Raw genomic sequence first — 16,603 nt, forward strand, 5'->3', positions numbered from 1 at the left:
TTATACTTGATGCACAACACTTACCAATACTCAACACAGAACAACATTGAAAGTGAAACATATGACTTATACTAAAAGATCTGGTCATTCAAGTAAAAATAAAACTTACTTCAAGTGCATTTTTATTGTGTCTCCGATTTAGGTAAGGGATGAAGTTATAGACTCAAATCTCTTCTGAGATGGAGGTGTCTCAGCCTCTCAGGTTTCCACGTATCTACTGGCAACAATTTTGAGTGTGGAAGCGACAACATCCTAAAAAATGTCAGTGTTACACATGGAAACATTTGAAGCTGAATTAAGCGTAATATTAATAGTAATTCCACTGAGTCAGGAGGCAAAGATTTTCGGAGTGAACCATTGTATCTACAAGATGACAATTCTTCACCATAGTTGGAGGACAAAAACAAAAGATGATGAATGATACAAGTCTCAAAGTTCTCTAAGTTTTAAAATCAAAGTTTCGAAAAGTTTTTTTAAGAAAACTTCATTAAAATCTACAAGTCTATTGATACATAGCACCAACTCATTTCATGCAGAATTCCTATGTAAACAAACAACACCTGTTCAAGCACATTGATCCACACAAAGCCCATGTCCATGCCTAAAAGTATAACGGTCTTCAGAGATGTACTACTAATACCCTCCTATGAATCTGTTATACATCTACTAGGTCAGTCAAAGCATAAGCAAACCAACAATCTCCCTTCCATCTCTTGCGAGTTCTAGTGATTCCAATGCACCTAAATGTGTGGTTGGCTTCTTAGCATCACAACATCCTCAATGATCAGATCCTTGGTTGGACTTCGAGCACACAAATTTGGTGCATTCTCAGTTTTTTTTGCAGGTGCACAACACACCAGAGCTCTTATAACTGTACTAGGTGGATGCCCGTGCGTTGCCACGGGAGTTAAAATTTAGTATAAAACATAGATACAGAAAGACAAACATCACTATGATATGTTAAATCCATGTGGTAAGACCGTTCCAAATTATAGATGTTTTAGTTTTTTTAATGACATTGGTTCCTAAGAACATTCAATTCAACCAGTTTGGAACGTGGGCAGCAAAAATTTCATAAACCAGAACGGTTCATGTATCCTACAGATAATAAACTTCCTAGATAGGTGCCAAAATAGTTTTATCACCTACAGTCTTTCCACACCTTCCAGTAGTCTTGGTGTGCTGGCCGCGGACAAATAGGTCCCAATAGTAATGCAGACTGTGGTGGTTCCTGGATAACACAAGCCACAAGGGGTTTGTGCCATATATGAGTGCAAGCAACAAAATAGATCTATGGACCGAATAATTTTAGAAGATTTCTAACATAACAAGATTTCTTCCCCTTTTTTCGAAAAAATAAGTCAACCTGGCATGAGGAATTCTCCTCACCACACTTCTTCAGGTAGCCATGGCACATGCATGAATGATGTGTATATACAGACTCCTTGGCATCTTGGTATTTACAAGTTTCAATGGCCCTAATTTTTATGGCCTCCCAAGGAACACTTCAAAGATTGTCTTGAGAAAGAATGCCTGGAAAGTTCCTGCTACTTATAAACATAGTTCAGGGGAGATTGTGCCTATGTTTAGTGGCAGCACCCTTGAATGGTTTCCATCTGATCAGCCTAAAGAGTAAACAGTATACATTATTGGACCCAGCACTTGGGGGAATCAATAGGTGGAGTTTTCTAGTTATTTTTCCCGTTTCCGTTAGAATCAGCATAGCGAAACTATTCTGCTTGTTGAAAGCAACGGCGGAGGATCTGCTTGTTGAGTTGTTATATCCATTTGCATTGCAGTGCAATTCTAGAAGTAGCTAAAAGGCCACATTGTATGGTTATCAAGGCTAATCTACTGATCTAAACACCATAGCATCTGTGGTTTCTAAGGTGACCAGGCAAGAGCTGGGTGTGTCTGGAGGCCTAGATGGCACAAGGTGCTACTGTTCCCCAAGGCGAGCTGGGTATGCTTGGACACCTAGCCTTTGAAACATGGTAGCATCCATAATAATGTAATGAATAAATATCAGCAGTTCAGTTACATAGCCGTATAACCTTCTAGTCCGGACACAATATTTCTATGTTATTGTTACTCTGTGCCTGAATAAATAGATTTCTAGTTTAAAATTGTCTTTAAATAAATCAATCTCTAGGAGGCTAAACGCTAAATAATCCATCAGCCTATCTATTTTTCTTGAAGTCTCCTCGTGTTTACTGCACCTCCCATCTCCTAATCTAATATCGAGTTTCTGCAGTTAGATGTGTAGTATATGCTATAATTAGTGTGTGATTGGAATGTTTTTCAATCAATGAAGGTTAGTATAATTTTTTCTCTATCATACTAATCTCTTCATATTTTTCTCTATCGTACTAATCTGCTTGTAAATATTGTAGGTGTCAGTAGCTTCTATATCTGTTTGATATTGGTGACCTTTTTGCAGGTATGCAGTGCAACGTTCCACTTTACATAGTAAACATCAAGCTACTCACTGTATATTATAGGTATGGACAGGTTAAAAACTATAGATTATAGGCATGGAAAAAATAGGGTTACCTGTCTACTTCCTTTCCATCGAGCTGTCCACTGTAAAATAGCTTTTGTAACTACTCATCTATCAAATTAACGTGCACCTTTCTAATGTCCAAAGATTAGATCATAAGCATGGAAAAATAGGGTTACATGTCTGCTTCCTTTCCATCTTACTGTCCATTGTATATTAGATTTTGTAACTGCTCATATATCAAATTAACATGCACCGTTCCTATGTCCAAAGAATATCCAAGGAGAGAGGACAATCAAATAGGCGACTGTATTTTCAATAAAATCCATTCAGTAAATTCCACAGATAACCTGAGAGCAAAAGTTGTAGGTGTTAGTAGCTTACATATTTATTTGATACTGATGGCCTTTTTGCAGGTGTACAGTTGAGAGCACCTAGAGGGGGGGGTGAATAGGTGAACCTGTAAATCTTAAAAACTTAAGCCACAAAACTTGATTAAGTGTTAGCACAGTTAATGCCAAGTGGCTAGAGCGAAGATCTTGCACAATATGATAATCACAAGAAGTTCAACACAGAGAGGACACGGTGATTTATCCCGTGGTTCGGCCAAGTACAAAACTTGCCTACTCCACGTTGTGGCGTCCCAACGGACGAGAGTTGCACTCAACTCCTCTCAAGTGATCCAATGATCAACTTGAATACCACAGTGTTATGCTTTTCTTCTCAATATCCCGTTTGCGAGGAATCTCCACAACTTGGAGCCTCTCGCCCTTACACTTAAGATTCACAAAGAAATACGGAGTAAGGTGGGAATGAGCAACACACACAAGACTCAAAAATCAGAGCAACAACGCACACAAGTCGCAACAAGAGCTCGCAACGCAACTCAATGAGTTCACAACTCCACAAGAGCTCTAGATGCTATCACAATGAAACGAATGTGCTAAATCGATGTCTTGGTGCTTAGATGTGTTGTAGGAATGCTTGGTTGTCTCCTCCATGCGCCTAGGGGTCCCCTTTATAGCCCCAAGGCAGCTAGGAGCCGTTGAGAGCACATCTGGAAGGCTATCCTTGCCTTCTGTCGTCGGGCGCACCGGACAGTCCGGTGCACACCGGACACTGTCCGGTGCCCGATTTATTTCCTTAAATGGCGAAGCCGACCGTTGCCGACCGTTGCAGATCTGGCGCACCGGACAGTCCGGTGCACACCGGACAGTCCGGTGCTTCCTTCCGACCGTTGGCTCGGCCACGTGTCGCGCGCCGATCGCGCGGCCGACCGTTGGCCCGGCCGACCGTTGGCTCACCGGACAGTCCGGTGCACACCGGACAGTCCGGTGAATTTTAGCCGAAGTCGCCGGAGAAAAACCCGAGAGTGGCCTCTTCGGCCGAGGCAGCCTGGCGCACCGGACACTGTCCGGTGCACCACCGGACACTGTCCGGTGCACCACCGGACAGTCCGGTGCCCCAGACCGAAACAGCCCCTTGGCTGCACACAGCCAAGTCTTCTCTTCTCTTCTTCTTTCTGTTTCTAACACTTAGACAAGAATATTAGTACACAAAACCAATGTACTAAGGCTTAGAAACATACCTTTACTTGTGATTTGCAACTTGTCCATCCATGGGCATATTTTCACATTTTGGCACCTGTGTTTGCACTTAATCACCAAAATACTTAGAAATGGCCCAAGGGCACATTTCCCTTTCAATCTCCCCCTTTTTGGTGATTTATGCCAACACAACATAAAGCAACTAGAACAAGTGCAAAATCACTTCAAATAAAAACTCAAATTGGTTTTGATTCAATTTTGGCATATATGGATCATCCTTTGCCACCACTTGGTTTGTTTTTGCAAATCAAACTCAAATCTCTATTTCTAAGTCAAACACACATGTTGAAGCATAACGAGAGTCATTTCAAAAGAGATTGATCAAAGATTTCAAAAACTCCCCCTATTTCCCATAATCAACACTTCTCCCCACAAGAAGCCAACTTTTGACAATAGAGACAATAAGAGACAATAAAAGCTTTTGACAAAACAAAAACTCTATTCTACTATTTTCAAAATCTCTCAAGTGGTAGCTGATCCATTTATCACTTTGGCCTTTATTTTCTCCCCCTTTGGCATCAAGCACCAAAACGGAATCAATCTTGGCCTTTTAACCCCATTGCCTCACAAAAATCTTCAATTAAGATCAAATGACAATAAGAGTTCATGAGATGAACTTGGAATAGGTTACCCTCTCATCGGAGTGCAGTGGAAGTCTTTCATGGTCCAAGTCCACCTTTTCCCCTTCAATTCTCCTTCGAGACTAAGTCAAACAAACTCAAGCATATGGTTAGTCTCAAAGGGTCAAGTTGTAACACATCTCCCCCTAAAACTGTGCATCACTTTGCAACGGACTTGTGAGGTCCAGGGAGTGTTTGTACAACTTGAGCACCATAATAAGCAACAAAATGCAGAAGGAACATGATCAAGGCATAAACACATGTATGCTACAATTCAATCCAAGTTCCGCGAATCTAAGACATTTAGCTCACTACGCAACCTGCAAAAGGTCTTCTCATCTAGAGGCTTGGTAAAGATATCGGCTAGCTGGTTCTCGGTGCTAACATGAAACACTTCGATATCCCCCTTTTGCTGGTGGTCTCTCAGAAAGTGATGCCGGATGTCTATGTGCTTAGTGCGGCTGTGTTCAACAGGATTTTCCGCCATGCGGATAGCACTCTCATTATCACATAGGAGTGGGACTTTGCTCAGATTGTAGCCAAAGTCCCTGAGGGTTTGCCTCATCCAAAGTAGTTGCGCGCAACACTGTCCTGCGGCAACATACTCGGCCTCAGCTGTGGATAGGGCAACGGAAGTTTGTTTCTTAGATTTCCACGACACCAGGGACCTTCCTAAGAACTGGCACGTCCCCGATGTACTCTTCCTATCGACCTTACATCCAGCATAATCGGAGTCTGAGTATCCAATCAAGTCAAAGGTAGACCCCTTTGGATACCAGAGCCCGAGGCAAGGCGTAGCAACTAAATATCTGAGGATTCGCTTCACTGCCACTAAGTGACACTCCTTAGGATCAGATTGAAATCTAGCACACATGCATACGCTAAGCATAATATCCGGTCTACTAGCACATAAGTAAAGTAATGATCCTATCATTGACCGGTATGCTTTTTGATCAATGGACTTACCTCCTTTGTTGAGGTCGGTGTGTCCGTCGGTTCCCATCGGCGTCTTTGCGGGCTTGGCGTCCTTCATCCCAAACCGCTTCAGCAGATCTTGCGTGTACTTCGTTTGGGAGATGAAGGTGCCGTCCTTGAGTTGCTTCACTTGGAACCCAAGGAAGTAGTTCAACTCGCCCATCATCGACATCTCGAATTTCTGCGTCATCACCCTGCTAAACTCTTCACAAGACTTTTTATTAGTAGAACCAAATATTATGTCATCGACATAAATTTGGCATACAAATGAATCACCATCACAAGTCTTAGTGAAAAGAGTTGGATCGGCTTTCCCAACCTTGAAAGCATTAGCAATTAAGAAATCTCTAAGGCATTCATACCATGCTCTTGGGGCTTGCTTAAGTCCATAGAGCGCCTTAGAGAGCTTACACACATGGTCAGGGTACCTTTCATCCTCGAAGCCAGGGGGTTGCTCCACGTACACCTCCTCCTTTATTGGCCCATTAAGGAACGCGCTCTTCACATCCATTTGGAACAACCTGAAAGAATGGTGAGCGGCATATGCTAGCAAGATACGAATTGATTCTAGCCTAGCCACAGGAGCAAAAGTCTCCTCAAAGTCCAAACCTGCGACTTGGGCATAACCTTTTGCCACAAGTCGAGCCTTGTTCCTTGTCACCACCCCGTGCTCGTCCTGTTTGTTGCGGAACACCCACTTGGTTCCCACGACGTTTTGCTTGGGACGAGGCACCAGTGTCCAAACTTCATTGCGCTTGAAGTTGTTTAACTCCTCTTGCATGGCCAACACCCAGTCCGGATCTAGCAAGGCCTCTTCTACCCTGAAAGGCTCAATAGAAGAGACAAAGGAGTAATGCTCACAAAAATTAACTAATCGAGATCGAGTAGTTACTCCCTTGCTAATGTCACCCAGAATTTGGTCGACGGGATGATCCCTTTGAATCATCGCTCGAACTTGGTTTGGAGGTGCCGGTTGCGCTTCTTCCTCCATCACATGATCATCTTGTGCTCCCCCTTGATCACACGCCTCCTGTTGATGAACCTGTTCATCGTCTTGAGTTGGGGGATGCACCATAGTTGAGGAAGAGGGTTGATCTTGCTCATCTTGTTCCTGTGGCCGCACTTCTCCAATCACCATGGTTCGTATAGCGGCTGTCGGAACATCTTCTTCATCTACATCATCACAATCAACAACTTGCTCTCTTGGAGAGCCATTAGTCTCATCAAATACAACGTCGCTAGAGACTTCAACCAAACCCGATGATTTGTTGAAGACTCTATACGCCTTTGTATTTGAGTCATAACCTAATAAAAACCCTTCAACAGCTTTGGGAGCAAACTTAGAATTTCTACCCTTCTTCACTAGAATGTAGCATTTACTCCCAAATACACGAAAGTACGATACATTGGGTTTGTTACCGGTTAGAAGCTCATACGACGTCTTCTTGAGGAGGCGATGAAGGTAGACCCTGTTGATGGCGTGGCAAGCAGTGTTAACGGCTTCCGTCCAAAAGCACTCGGGGGTCTTGAACTCTCCTAGCATCGTCCTTGCCATGTCGATGAGCGTCCTGTTCTTCCTCTCTACCACACCATTTTGCTGTGGTGTGTAGGGAGCGGAGAACTCGTGCTTGATCCCTTCCTCCTCAAGGAACTCCTCCACTTGAAGGTTCTTGAATTCGGACCCGTTGTCGCTCCTTATCTTCTTCACCTTGAGCTCAAACTCATTTTGAGCTCTCCTGAGGAAGCGCTTGAGGGTCCCTTGGGTTTCAGACTTATCCTGCAAAAAGAACACCCAAGTGAAGCGGGAAAAATCATCTACAATAACTAGACCATACTTACTCCCTCCTATGCTCAGATAGGCGACAGGTCCGAAGAGGTCCATATGCAGCAGCTCCAGGGGTCTTGAAGTGGTCATCACGTTCTTGCTGTGATGTGCTCCTCCCACTTGTTTACCTGCTTGACAAGCTGCACAAGGTCTATCTTTTTCGAAATGCACGTTAGTCAAACCTATCACGTGTTCTCCCTTTAGAAGCTTGTGAAGGTTCTTCATCCCCACATGTGCTAAGCGGCGATGCCACAGCCAGCCCATGCAAGTCTTAGCCATTAAGCATGCATCTAGACCGGCCTCTTCTTTTGCAAAATCAACTAAATAAAGTTTGCCGTCTAATACACCCTTAAAAGCTAGTGAACCATCACTTCTTCTAAAAACAGACACATCTACATTTGTAAACAGACAGTTATATCCCATATTGCACAATTGACTAACAGATAGTAAATTATATCCTAGTGACTCTACTAAAAACACATTAGAGATAGAGTGCTCATTAGAAATTGCAATTTTACCTAACCCTTTTACCTTGCCTTGATTCCCATCACCGAATACAATTGAATCTTGGGAATCCTTATTTTTGACGTAGGAGGTGAACATCTTCTTCTCCCCCGTCATATGGTTTGTGCATCCGCTGTCGATAATCCAGCTTGAACCCCCGGATGCATAAACCTGCAAGGCAAATTTAGGCTTGGGTCTTAGGTACCCAACTCATGTTGGGTCCTACAAGGTTAGCACATATATCCTTAGGGACCCAAATGCATGTTTTATCACCTTTGCATTTTGCCCCTAACTTCCTAGCAACAATTTTCTTATCCTTTCTACAAATAGCAAAGGAAGCATTTAAAGCACAATAAATTGTAGAAGGTTCATTCACTACTTTCCTAGGAGCATGAATAACATTCTTTCTAGGCACATGATGAATAGCATTTCTCCTAGACATATTTCTACCATGCATAACATGAGAACTAGAAGCAGTCATAGCATAAGAGTCATAAGCATGTGAATCAAACACATCATGACCTCTAAAAGCATTTCTAGAATATCTCCTATCATAGTACATAAAAGCATGGTTCTTTTGCACATTACTAGCCATAGGGGCCTTCCCTTTCTCCTTGGCGGGAATGGGAGCCTTATGGCTTGTTAAGTTCTTAGCTTCTCTCTTGAAGCCAAGTCCATCCTTAATTGAGGGGTGTCTACCGATTGTGTAGGCATCCCTTGCAAATTTTAGCTTATCAAAATCATTCTTGCTAGTCTTAAGTTGAGCATTAAGACTAGCCAGTTCATCATTAAGCTTGGAAATTGAAACTAGGTGTTCACTACAAGCATCAATGTCAAAATCTTTACACCTAGTACAAATTTCAACATGTTCTACACAAGAATTGGATTTATTTGCTACTTCTAATTTAGCATTTAAATCATTGTTGACACCTTTCAAAGTAGAAATGGTTTCATGACAAGTAGATAGTTCAAAAGAAAGCATTTCATTTCTTTTAACTTCTAAAGTATAGGATTTTTGTGCCTCAACAAATTTATCATGCTCTTCATACAACAAATCCTCTTGCTTTTCTAAAAGTATATTCTTTTCATTCAAGGCATCAATTAATTCATTAATTTTGTCTATCTTAGATCTATCTAAGCCCTTGAACAAACATGAATAATCTACTTCATCCTCATCACTAGATTCGTCCTCACTTGAAGAAGCATAGGTAGAGTTGCGAGTACATACCTTCTTCTCCCTTGCCATAAGGCATGTGTGACGCTCGTTGGGGAAGAGGGTTGATTTATTGAAGGCGGTGGCGGCGAGTCCTTCATTGTCGGAGTCGGACGAGGAGCAATCCGAGTCCCACTCCTTGCCTAGATGCGCCTCGCCCTTTGCCTTCTTGTAATGCTTCTTCTTTTCCCTCTTGTTTCCCTTTTCCTGGTCACTATCATTATCGGGACAGTTAGCAATAAAATGACCAAGCTTACCGCATTTGAAGCATGATCGCTTCCCCTTGGTCTTAGTCTTGCTCGGCTGTCCATTGCGACCCTTTAGCACCGTCTTGAATCTCTTGATAATGAGGGCCATTTCTTCTTCATTAAGACCGGCCGCCTCAATTTGCGCCACCTTGCTGGGTAGCGCCTCCTTGTTCCCTGTGGCTTTGAGAGCAAAAGGTTGCGGCTCGTTGATCGGTCCATTCAAGGCGTCGTCCACATACCTTGCCTCCTTGATCATCATCCGCCCGCTGACGAATTTTCCTAGGACTTCTTCGGGCGACATTTTGGTGTACCTGGGATTCTCACGAATATTATTCACCAAATGAGGATCAAGAACGGTAAAGGACCTGAGCATTAGTCGGACGACGTCGTGGTCCGTCCATCGCGTGCTTCCGTAGCTCCTTATTTTGTTGATAAGGGTCTTGAGCCGGTTGTATGTCTGAGTTGGCTCCTCGCCCCTTATCATCGCGAACCGTCCAAGCTCGCCCTCCACCAACTCCATTTTGGTGAGCAAGGTAGCATCATTTCCCTCATGAGAGATCTTGAGGGTATCCCAGATTTGCTTGGCGTTATCCAAGCCACTCACTTTATTATATTCATCCCTGCACAATGAGGCTAGAAGAACAGTAGTAGCTTGTGCATTCTTATGGATTTGCTCATTAATGAATATAGGACTATCCGAACTATTAAAGTGCATTCCACTATCTACAATCTCCCATATGCTAGGATGGAGAGAGAATAGGTGACTACGCATTTTGTGGCTCCAAAATCCGTAGTCCTCCCCATCAAAGTGTGGGGGCTTGCCGAGTGGAATAGAAAGCAAATGTGAATTTGAACTTTGCGGAATACGAGAGTAGTCAAAAGAAAAGTTAGAATTAACCGGTTTCCTTTGTTTGTCGTGGTCGTCGTCCTTTTGGGAAGAAGAGGACTCATCGCTGTCGTAGTAGACGATCTCCTTGATGCGTCTTGTCTTCTTCTTCTTCCCATCTTTTCGCTTGTGGCCCGAGCCCGAGTCATTGGACTTGTCATCCCTTGGCTCGTTGAAGAAGGACTCCTTCTCCTTGTCGTTGATCACAATTCCCTTCCCCTTAGGATCCATCTCTTCGGGCGGTTAGTCCCTTTCTTGAAGAGAACGGCTCTGATACCAATTGAGAGCACCTAGAGGGGGGGGGGGGGGGGTGAATAGGTGAACCTGTAAATCTTAAAAACTTAAGCCACAAAACTTGATTAAGTGTTAGCACAGTTAATGCCAAGTGGCTAGAGCGAAGATCTTGCACAATATGATAATCACAAGAAGTTCAACACAGAGAGGACACGGTGATTTATCCCGTGGTTCGGCCAAGTACAAAACTTGCCTACTCCACGTTGTGGCGTCCCAACGGACGAGAGTTGCACTCAACTCCTCTCAAGTGATCCAATGATCAACTTGAATACCACAGTGTTATGCTTTTCTTCTCAATATCCCGTTTGCGAGGAATCTCCACAACTTGGAGCCTCTCGCCCTTACACTTAAGATTCACAAAGAAATACGGAGTAAGGTGGGAATGAGCAACACACACAAGACTCAAAAATCAGAGCAACAACGCACACAAGTCGCAACAAGAGCTCGCAACGCAACTCAATGAGTTCACAACTCCACAAGAGCTCTAGATGCTATCACAATGAAACGAATGTGCTAAATCGATGTCTTGGTGCTTAGATGTGTTGTAGGAATGCTTGGTTGTCTCCTCCATGCGCCTAGGGGTCCCCTTTATAGCCCCAAGGCAGCTAGGAGCCGTTGAGAGCACATCTGGAAGGCTATCCTTGCCTTCTGTCGTCGGGCGCACCGGACAGTCCGGTGCACACCGGACACTGTCCGGTGCCCGATTTATTTCCTTAAATGGCGAAGCCGACCGTTGCCGACCGTTGCAGATCTGGCGCACCGGACAGTCCGGTGCACACCGGACAGTCCGGTGCTTCCTTCCGACCGTTGGCTCGGCCACGTGTCGCGCGCCGATCGCGCGGCCGACCGTTGGCCCGGCCGACCGTTGGCTCACCGGACAGTCCGGTGCACACCGGACAGTCCGGTGAATTTTAGCCGAAGTCGCCGGAGAAAAACCCGAGAGTGGCCTCTTCGGCCGAGGCAGCCTGGCGCACCGGACACTGTCCGGTGCACCACCGGACACTGTCCGGTGCACCACCGGACAGTCCGGTGCCCCAGACCGAAACAGCCCCTTGGCTGCACACAGCCAAGTCTTCTCTTCTCTTCTTCTTTCTGTTTCTAACACTTAGACAAGAATATTAGTACACAAAACCAATGTACTAAGGCTTAGAAACATACCTTTACTTGTGATTTGCAACTTGTCCATCCATGGGCATATTTTCACATTTTGGCACCTGTGTTTGCACTTAATCACCAAAATACTTAGAAATGGCCCAAGGGCACATTTCCCTTTCAACAGTCCAACGTTCAACTTTACATTATGAACATCAAACTGCCCATTGTACATTACAGGTATTAGATAAGACCTATCGAAACAACTTTACATAAGAACGTTGATCTATTAGAGTAAGAACTTCGGTTTCTAGCCGATATTTTTCCAGTAGTGGTAGTGGTGCGGTGCCGGGGTGATGAAGTCGTGCGCCATCAGCCACGACACCGAAGGTTCTAAGTTGAAGGGGTGCTTGCCCGTGAGCCGGACGAGCGCCGCACGCGTTAGATGTGGTCTGCGCGAGTCGCAGACGGGCGGCTCCACCTCGAGGCACAGGAGGTACGGTGATCGCCAGTCCGGCGGGAATGTTGTATTCGTCCTTGGAATCAAAATCGGGGCGGGTGCGACGCTTGCCTCCTGAGCCACCGGAGCAGAACATGTTGAAGCTCTTGGGAGGTGGAACATGTTGAAGCTCTTGCTTCAGTGTTCTCTTTTGTGAGCTCTAGCTGCTGCTGCGTTGCTTGCACCCCATCATCGTTTTTATCTGGCTCAAGTTGTTCTTCCACATCTCCAACCAGCCTTTTCTTGCTTGCCACCAAGGACTTGCCAAAGGAAGGATCCCCCACATTAAGTAGACGTGGAGATGCAGCAATCAACATCTGCTTACAAGACAACATAAACAATGGTTAAATCAAATTTCAAATTTAAAACCACTCGTAAGTTAGCCTGCAGATCGATCAATCTTACCTGCAGATCCTTGGCTAGCTTTAGGTCACGACTCTGCCTTCTGCTACTGAGCCACCATGGCATTCATATGTAGGACCTTATGCAGGGAAAAAATAGTGTGTTTCCGATCTTATAGAAAAACAGATGGAAGAAGAATTGCAGCATGTATACATTATAATGGATATATGTTGAAAAATCATAGATATACATCTATCAGGGCCGGAGAGACCTTCGTACGTTCAGAGTTCTAGTTCTAAATCCTGAGCCACTGACCAGATGAAATTGTAAATATAAACCAAGAGCAATCCATATTAAGATAAAACAATTCGTGAGTGAAAACTAAAAGTAAAATCAAACCTATTATGCATGAAGAAATTCAGCGTTTAATGTCCATGAAAATCCGAGGGAGGGAGAGGAAGCGCACGGTGGCAAACTGAGTTATGGCTTCCTTCCAGTTCCTGCTCATGGTGTTTGTGATGCTCATCTGCGCGTACAGCTTCCTCTCTAGCTCCTCCTGCAGGCCATTGACGCACTCTCCTATGATGGCACCGAACACTTCCAGCTGCAGCTCATTCTCCGACTGCAGATCAGACACCGACGAGTTGACCGAACCAAGCATCTCCTTGGCCTGCCGGAACACGGAGCCCATGAGCAGCTTCAGGGCGTTGAACCTCTCATCAATCTCAATCAACATGACATCAAGCGACATGCCCAGGTGCGCACCTCCGATCGCACGGCCGTTGCCCGACAAGGCGTAGCTCTCCAGGCCGGTGACACCGCCCCTAAGCCTGCCCAGATGCGCATCCACCTCCAGCCTCATCAGGTCCAGGTACCCCGCGCACTGGGCCTGCGCGTTCGCGTCGAAGAGGTACCGGTTGGAGCGCGACGCCGTCGCTCAGTCAGGCCATTCTGAGGAGGAGGAGCAGTTTTCGGGGCTGGAGCTGGACATCAAGGACAGCAGCCTGGGCGTCACCGCCGGCGAGTCGTCGGATGTCACTGACCCGCTGCTAAACCGGGTAGCGCAGGCCTTGGTGGTGTCGAGGAAAGAGTAGGCCCCGTCATAGAAGCCCACGCCGTTGCCGGTGTCAGGTTGAAGCTGAGTGGTCCTCGGCGAACGAGCTGGGAACGGGGCCCCTGCGGCGGTTTCCAGGCCGCAGCGTCAGCAGCGTCGGAAGGTCGACGACGTGGCGGGTGAGCGGGTTGAGGAGGCGCACGACGAGACTCCTCTCGTCGCGCACCACCAGCATGCCCTCCGACGCCGCGGCGGGTCGTCGAGGGTGTCCGGGAACCACGCGGCGGTCTCCTCGGCAGTGAGGCCGCTGGTGCCCGGGCGGTCGCGGTCGGAGGGCGGCGCCGGCCTGTGGAGCGCCTGGGGCTGCTACGACGCTCCCATTGTGCCACAACAGCTCCACGACGGCCAACAGTATCAGAGGGCGCAGATCCATGGACACGAGTAGCCTGCAGCGCTAGATCTGAGTTGGTCCTCCCCTTCCTTCCTACTTTGCGCGCGGTCTGCCAGAGGGCTCCACGAGATCACGCGACAACCTGGTCCTTGATCTGGTGTCACCGCGACGGTGGGGTGGTTCCTGGGCGGCGCTCTCGGAGTGGGGGAGGGCATCAGGCATCACAGGCAGGGCAGGGGGGCGTACGTCGGTACGTGCCGGTGGCGCTGCCAAATCATGGGGATGAGGCGGGCGCAGTGGCGGGCTTCGCGGGGACATGGCGGCGTGAAGCGCGGCGGGGTTTGCCGCTGGTGGTTAGAGCAAGGCGACGGGTAGGAGACGTGGAGGCTATGGCGGCGGGCGAGGAGGAAGCGCACGGGGCAGGGGCGGGGGCCGTTGGGATCGCGGGCATCGCTCGCAGCCGGCGCGTGGTGTACTGGTGTTAGGAGCTGGGACGCGAGCAAGAGGTGGGGGAGGAAGAAAGGCCGAAAGGGGTGCGGCGATAAGGATGGAGGCCGAAAGGCGGACGCGATAAGGTTTGAGGCGGGGGCATTGGTAGTGGTCTACACTATCATCTTAATAGATAGTAGAGATTTAGGAGGTGAATTGACTCTTTCCGCAAAAGTAGCATACAGTTGCCAGGAGGTGAGTTCACTCTTTCCATAGAAGCCACATATTATAGATGCAAATCTGTGATGCTTGTAGATTTATCTCACTTCGTGAACTCTAATGCCTCTGAAGTTGCTAGATTTGCAAGTTTCGAAATCTCGTTGAATTTCCCATCCCTCATCAATTAATTGTAAAAAATAGCATCAGACAAGATCACTGCAGATGCCCCTACTTCCATAACCCCTTTATTGAACCTGATATGCACAATCCACCAGATTGGAATAGTTCATACATCAGTTTCATTCAAAAACCGCTTTGGCGGTTCTGTGGAAATAATTCCATTGTGTTAACCAAATCAAAACTTTAGATATCTCTACAGGATTGATGTTTTTGGTTCTTTTGCAATTTTTCGCTAGACTGTTATTTCACCATTTTCTTTTTTTTTGCTGATTTAGGATGTTTGTTGTTGACAACGAATTCTGTAATAAAGGGCTGTGAAATGGAAGAATCCTCTCACAGCTGCCATGCTCTAGGTTGACGAGGGCTTTGAATCTACTACAACCAATAGTTGGTTAAAAATTTGCTAGTGAAATTAGCCAGTTAACTACTAGCTAGCTAACTATTAGCCGATTTTAGCTAGGTTGAACCAATTAATGAACTAACAGATAGTTGAGTGTATATGTAGTAGTTAGCTAGATTATTAGCTAAAGATATTTGGATGTCTTAGCTAAAAATGGCTAATATCTAAACTATTAGCTGGACTGCTTAAATATATCTTATATAGAAACATTAGTGCCTTTAGTTTTTAGTGCACTGCATCTTTTTATGAGGTACCTAGGGCTAAATTAGCGGATGTCATTTTCAATTCGTGAGTAAGTGGTGTTTGGTTTGCAGGTACTAATTTTTAGTCTCTTTGTTTTATTTTATTGTAGTTTTTAAATTATGGAATACGAAAACTAAAAATTAGTTCCTAAACACCAAACACGTCTTAAGGCCTTCGCTCCTTATACATACAAACTACTGTGTTAAGTTGGCTTTAGCCATTTTAAGTTATATCTACTTCTATATTAACTATCTTGCCAGTTTTTATCTACCGCACTGTTGACCTATAACCTTTGATGTAACATAAAATACGATGTTTTATTAAAATACAAACATATATAATTATATAATGAAATAACTTAAATTATATAGTTCATAAAAGCAATTAAAATTATATAACTCAAACATAAAATAAAAAACAAAATTTATAAATAGAATTTTATAACTTAAACATAGAAATCTAGTACTCCCTCTATTTTTTTATATTTGACGTTTCATAAAATTGATCTAACCAGTGTCAAATAAAAAATAGAGTAGTTTGGTACCGTCCCAGCCTTTCTTACTCCAATAGTTATGTAAACTTTAGCTCTTTAAATCACAGATTTAAGAAGTTACTAAATAACTTTGAGAGTAAAAAAAATATGAGTTCTCCAATAGTTATCTAAATATAGGTTGTAGTTTTATTTTGTATCTATCCACGTAAAAAATAAAGTTACAAATGTCATCAATTACCTTCATTATCTACATAATGCAGTAAAGATTTTTGTTTAGTGAGTTGCTAAATGGTTACCAAATGTAGAGAGAAAATAAGGTTAGATGAGAAGTTGTTAAATTTAGAAAGTTCATTTAAAGAACTGTTGAAGATGAGTTTTTGTGTTAACTACTTAAATTGTTGATTTAGAAAGTCTGTTAGAGAACTACTGAAGTTGCTCTTACTTTTTGTGCTGCACAGCCAAAATCTCAAATATACAGATTGTTCGTTTTCATTTAATCTGTACCCTGTACCTGTATCTTCGCTGCTCGATTTCCCCACCACCGCCGTTTGATCTCACAACAAACTAGGGCTGGATATCGAGCCAGCTC

This window comes from Zea mays, chromosome 4, assembly GCF_902167145.1.
Source record: "Zea mays cultivar B73 chromosome 4, Zm-B73-REFERENCE-NAM-5.0, whole genome shotgun sequence".
Classification (NCBI taxonomy): Eukaryota; Viridiplantae; Streptophyta; class Magnoliopsida; order Poales; family Poaceae; genus Zea; species Zea mays.